Consider the following 6,000-nt stretch of genomic DNA (forward strand, 5'->3'; position numbering starts at 1 on the left):
GTGAAATACTCACCAAATCATATGTTTAAATTTCTTCTTGTTCCGATCTATATTGATTTAGTGTCTCATCATTTCCCCATTTTGTTTTTAGGTACAGCAGAGACAACATAATGGCAACATCTGCTGTGAAGATGTGCAACCAAAGTATTTCTAAGTATCTCCAAGATAGACCACGACAGATGGTCCTTCACTGCATGGATCGACTAAATTCAGCAAAACAATCAACTCCATCCGATGTAATCATGTTAGACTCTGTTTATAAGTATCAAGTGAAAGGGGTGTCAGAGCCAATGTATGAAGTCAACTTCAATGTGCCTAGTTGTAGTTGCATGGATTGGGAGCAGAACATTTACCCATGTAAACACATTTTCATGGTCATAGAGCACAGCAGTTTGGAGTTTGTAGATCTTCCAGATAAATACCTCAACTGCCCATGGATGAAACTTGACAGGCATGTCATCTCATCAGTGATGCCACTGCCAGACTACAATCACAGTGCAGAGACAGTACCATCAAGCTCTACTCATATGTCTGATGAACCATCTGATGACCCGTCTTCCACATTCACTTCAAGTTGTCAGCCCCTGGAGCTTGCTAGAGAAACATTAAAGAGAATTACCAGCCTCACATACCTGGCTATTCCACCAAATGATCAACACCTTTTACACCAAGATCTTCTTGCAATGGAACATCGGCTGCTAGCCTTACTGCCCAAAAAAGAGGGTATCGCCTTGGCAGAGCCTAAAAAATCAGTTCGACGACTCCCAAGAACTGCTGCTCTACCAAAGAAGAAAAGGATGTGTACCAGAAGTTTCGTGATGAAACCTCCTGAGCCATCTGACCCAGCCCTTGATGATCAGACTTGCATTGTTGTTTCTGCTAATGTACCGGAAATGAAACAGAGTATCAAGTCCAATATCAATATATAGATTTTATTTCCAATTAGAAGCTAATGCTCAATATGAGGCAGTATGTGTATGATTATTGAAATCCTGTTTATTGGTATTATTGCCAGTGAGGGTGAGGCCAAAGATATAATTGGCCATAAACCACACAGTCGTTTCCCCAGTAGTTTACACTTATGGGATTCAGCACCAGTGCATCAAACAAAGCATGCGGCAATGTTTACGTTTACATTATTCAACGATATGATTGGCTTTCGGATAACGGCCTGTGATTGGCTGCGGAAAGCTATTGTTAATAAATTTCACCGCCTTGTTTACCGCAGTCTTTCTACTTCAAAGTAGCTTACATACAAAAAATCGGCTTAAATTTACGATGGTAGATGAACTTTAAAAGTGACACTATAGAAATAATTACTAAGTGTCACAGGCTAATAGTAGGTCTTTGTTAAATGCGGTCTTCATACTCTGAAAAGCATGCATATAAAAAACGGTTTGCAAGTTTTGGGCCAAAGGTTACGTTTAGCGAGCAAACTTTTTCGCGTTGCTTTTGTGCTAAATGCAAGGCGTAAAGGTTGTGCTCTGCCAAAAAATGTTTGGACGCTAATATCGACTAGTTCAGCAGTGCAGAAAAAGAGTTGAGGCCAGAAGATACGGTGGAAGCTATTGGACAACTAGAAGATGTTAGTTCCATCGAAAGCAACAATCAGAACGCAGCTATCCGAGTAAAAGATGGAAATACTTTTGTTTTAAAATCGTTAATTTTTGTTTCTGCCGGTAATATAACTATGGTTAGTTTATATTACTTGTTCATCAATATATATTTGTATCATTTGATAGATTATCATTATATAACTTATAAATTTGCAGATTTATAGCATCCTTGCGGCTATCTTAACACGGCTTACAATGGATTGATGCTCATAATTCCACTCCTATTGCACATAAAAACCTAGTTTTGGCTGCAAAGTGTAGCAAACATATTAGTGGGTACAATAAGCTTTTATTCAACTTTGTTAAATATAGACATAAAATAAAAATATGTTTTTAAATTTGGAATGAAATAAAAATTGAAAATGCCAACAAATTGCAAAGAAGGACACAGGTTATAATATCACCGCAGACCAATTGCAAGCTATAGATATAGTAGATACTGGTAGATATATTTCTCGATGCATGTTTATTAAAAGATCTTGGACAAGTTGAAGGTAAGTTAGCAGACTTATTGCATCCAAAAGGTTTAATATCGCTTCATCAAAAAAAGATAGCAAAATAGAGGTGATGTTCGCTTCGCCTGAAAAAGGGTTAAATTTACATTCAGAAAATTCTGATGAGCCAATTGAACAATACACTGCCAGGCACTATTTAAATACAGTGAGGCACTGTTTGAATGCCGCCTCCAATCGACCACCACTATTGAGGAAGGGTTGAAAAAGAGAGCGCCATGGCGTTCAATTAGAGGTTTCACGGTAACTAAAAACCCTTATAAAGTAAACTAATCTACTATATAAACGGCAATTGTTGTCTGTGTATCTGTGTATGTATGTCTGTGTATCTGTGTAGGTATGCATGTGTCCGCCTTATAGAGCGGTCTTTCCTTTTTTCCTCATGCGAATTTCGGTCGTACGAAGCGAACTGAATTAATACGTATGAGTAGTAACAGTAAATAAATTATAGAGCGGTCTTTCTTTTTCCATTCGGTCGCACAAAGTCAACTGAATTATTAGGTATGAGTAGTAAATACCGTAATTTCGGACTATTAGCCGCTGTTTTTTTCTGACGATTTGAGCCAGAATCGCCGCACTTATATTGAAGTGCGGCGATTCTGTGGTTTTGCTCTCACCGCTAGGGCGCATTTACCGAAATATCCGGTTAGCGCGCCTCTTTACAGTGCCCAACGGTACTGTTTCGATTTAAACAGCAAAGTTGCTGCCATGTTAAAAACATCGTCCTGAGCTCTGCGGCCTACATAAAAGGCGTCTATACAGCTATACAAATGTACTACTCATTAAATTAAATAAATTAATGAGTAGTACTTTACATGTAATTAACATTTACTGCCAACGTGTACCGAGAAGGTCATGTGAACGTTTGTTTCTTGGGGTCACTAGAAAAACGCTGTTCTCACCGACTAAATTTATACATCAAAAGGGTGAGTCCTTCTCATTCAATGTTGTATTGTCTATGAATTGCCACACCTCCACTACGTAACCCTTTCACTTGCGTCCATGTCCAAATTTAGCTATCGGACTACTGCCAACCATTTTGCCGATATTGTTTCATGATATGTATACAATATTTTTTTAATTTCAAACTCCATCTAGAACGTTTAATTTGGTTATACATTTCATTTTGCCAGCATGTTAACAAACACTGCTATGCAAAAAATTCATTGTATCTATACTTTGTGCATTGATAAAGCGATGTGAGGCTACAAAGCTAAAACGATCCTCTACAATGTTCCTTATTCTTACAAAACCATTACTTTCACCACTATCAGAGTCAGTGCTGCTATTGCTATTTTAATTATCTGTGTAATCACAAAAGTCTGAATCGGCTATAATGTCCTCAACATAAGTAGTTATTTGTTTTCTATCTCGGACGCATTTAATGAACTTGCACAAAAATTTTTCGTTTTCATGCTGGAAAATCTCAAACAAAGATTTAAAATTAAACTTTAGGCTAATTTTATAGAGAAATTTTAGGACAACACCGTCACTACCATAAAAGTCTCAAAGATAGTTGGTTATGTCATCAACGAATAATAAAATTCAGTTACTAGCAATTGCTGGGAAAGTCGCATAAGCAAGTCTACTTCAGTGAAAAGGTTGAAAACGTTGGGTTTGCCACTGTTTGTGATAGTAAACATGTTCAATTCCTTCCGCCTTCCTCCCTTCTTACTTCTATTTTTTTCCAGTTACGAGTACTACAGCTACTACAGAACTTGCACGGGTACTACTACTGCGTTTTACCTACTAAATTTCTACATTGAAAAGGTTAGTACTTCTTATTCAATGTTCTATTGTATGTGAACTGCCACACCTCCACTACTTACAACGTTGGATTTGCAACCGTTTGTGGCAGTAAGCATGTTCATTTCCTTTCGCAGCTGACTTACTTTTACTTTTTTCCAGCTACGAGTACCACAGAACTACAGCTACTACAGAACTTGCATGGACACTCCAAGCGTTGCGATAGGCGACGGTGAGAAGAAAGCGAGCGTATATTACAAAAATCACACCATCTCATTCCCTTTTAGAAACGCTTGAAGCAGCACAATGCCTCCCAAAAAGCCTACTGCCCAAACGCAAGAACAGATTGATTCTCGTAGAAAAAGAGACCTTGACTACAGGCACTTGACTACATTCCTGCAACACAGTATAGGGCCGAATTTTTCTATGGGAGGAATGTCCAAAAATGCTCCAGATGTAATACCGTACGTTGGAAAGGCGAGAGGCCATATATGTAGTTTATGTAGTAGATTTTATTGATAATAAATTTCATCAACACAACCACATTACTGCTGCACAGTCTGTATATACCATGTCAAAACACAGGCTATAGACGAAGAACTGGTGAGTCATGATTAGTGTTTTAAGCATGTAGAAGTCTCGATTCAATAAATGCTGGCGATAGCTTAGCAGTGCAATAGGAAAATATTTTCTAGAATTTCTTAAAATATGTAAAACTTTTCAATACTGCCAGTTTGAAGAACTTCAGTTTGCCTAGCAATGTCAATTTCGTTATCAGTTCTGTGTACAAAATTAGGACAACTCCGATTTGAGTGGTTCGAGACTGATGTATTGTATACTAGCTGTAAAACACATTGCAGATTTCCATTGTTCTCCCCAACATTATTGACATATATGACTGCATATGTGTATGCATAAAGTGATCGGGGCAAAAAATTTCAGTAGACTGCATATTTGGAGTTGTTTTACAGTATGAAAGACAACTCTCAATAAAGCTCTTGCTGTACATGAATCTGTTCCCCCGGATGGGTAATGTTGCTAGCGGTTTGGGGCTGTGGCGTCACTCGGGGATGTGCGAGAGACCTTTTTCGCCCCGAGTGCAGCGAGAGTCTCCAGGCGCGGCTTTCTAGATGAATGAGTTGGCGAGTGCGAGGCGATTGATTGCAAAGTGATTGAGTGCTAGGCGATTGATTGCAAGTGATTGATTGCGAGGCGATTGGTTGCAAGGCAATTGATTTCGAGGCGATTGGTTGCAAGTGCAAGGCGATTGATTGCAAGGCGACTGCGAGGCGATTGATTGCAAGGCAAGTGCAAGGCGATTGAGTGCGAGGCGATTGATTGCGAGGTAAGTGAAAGATGATTGCCAGGTGAGTGCTAAGCGATTGACTGCGAGACGAGTGCAAGAGCGCGATTGTCAACTGCGAGGCGAGTAAAGACTGGTCAGCCGAGGCGGGGGCTCGGTGGCAGAAATGCGCGATCGTCAACTGCAAATATAAACGGGTATGAGCGGATGCATGAATCTACACATGAATCTAGAACATTTACTAGATTTTACACGCATCTAGCTGTAAAACACATTGCAGATTTCTATTATTCTCCCCAACATTATCGACATGTATATGTGTATGCATACACTGATCATGACAATTTCAGTTGACTGCATATTTGGAGTTGTTTTACAGTATGAAAGACAACTCTCAATCAACCTTATGCTGCACATGAATCTGCTCCTGTGGGCGGGTAATGCAGCTTGTAAAATGTAAAAATTTATAAAACAGATAAAGCAATTCTTGAAGGATAACTTGTTTGCCACTGGAAGCCTCGAAATACATGTACATACTGCATGTATATTTACTATTGGAGGTATGGCTATTCCATTCCCGATGTGACAAAGATGAAATACAGATCAATGTTCGATGTTATCTATTTAGGTGATTACATTTAAACTAAAACATGCTGAGCCTTGCAATTGGTAACCAGGTTGTTTACATTGACATCTCCAGTATAATAAATCCACCATATACCAGATAATGAAAGGAACTAAATCTCTTAGCAACAAATGAAAACCAGATTCTTTAACTTTATTCAGTCCATCTATTAAGGCTGAGATAAGAAACCAGCTGAAA

The sequence above is a fragment of the Watersipora subatra genome, chromosome 3, assembly GCF_963576615.1.
Source record: "Watersipora subatra chromosome 3, tzWatSuba1.1, whole genome shotgun sequence".
NCBI lineage: Eukaryota > Metazoa > Bryozoa > Gymnolaemata > Cheilostomatida > Watersiporidae > Watersipora > Watersipora subatra.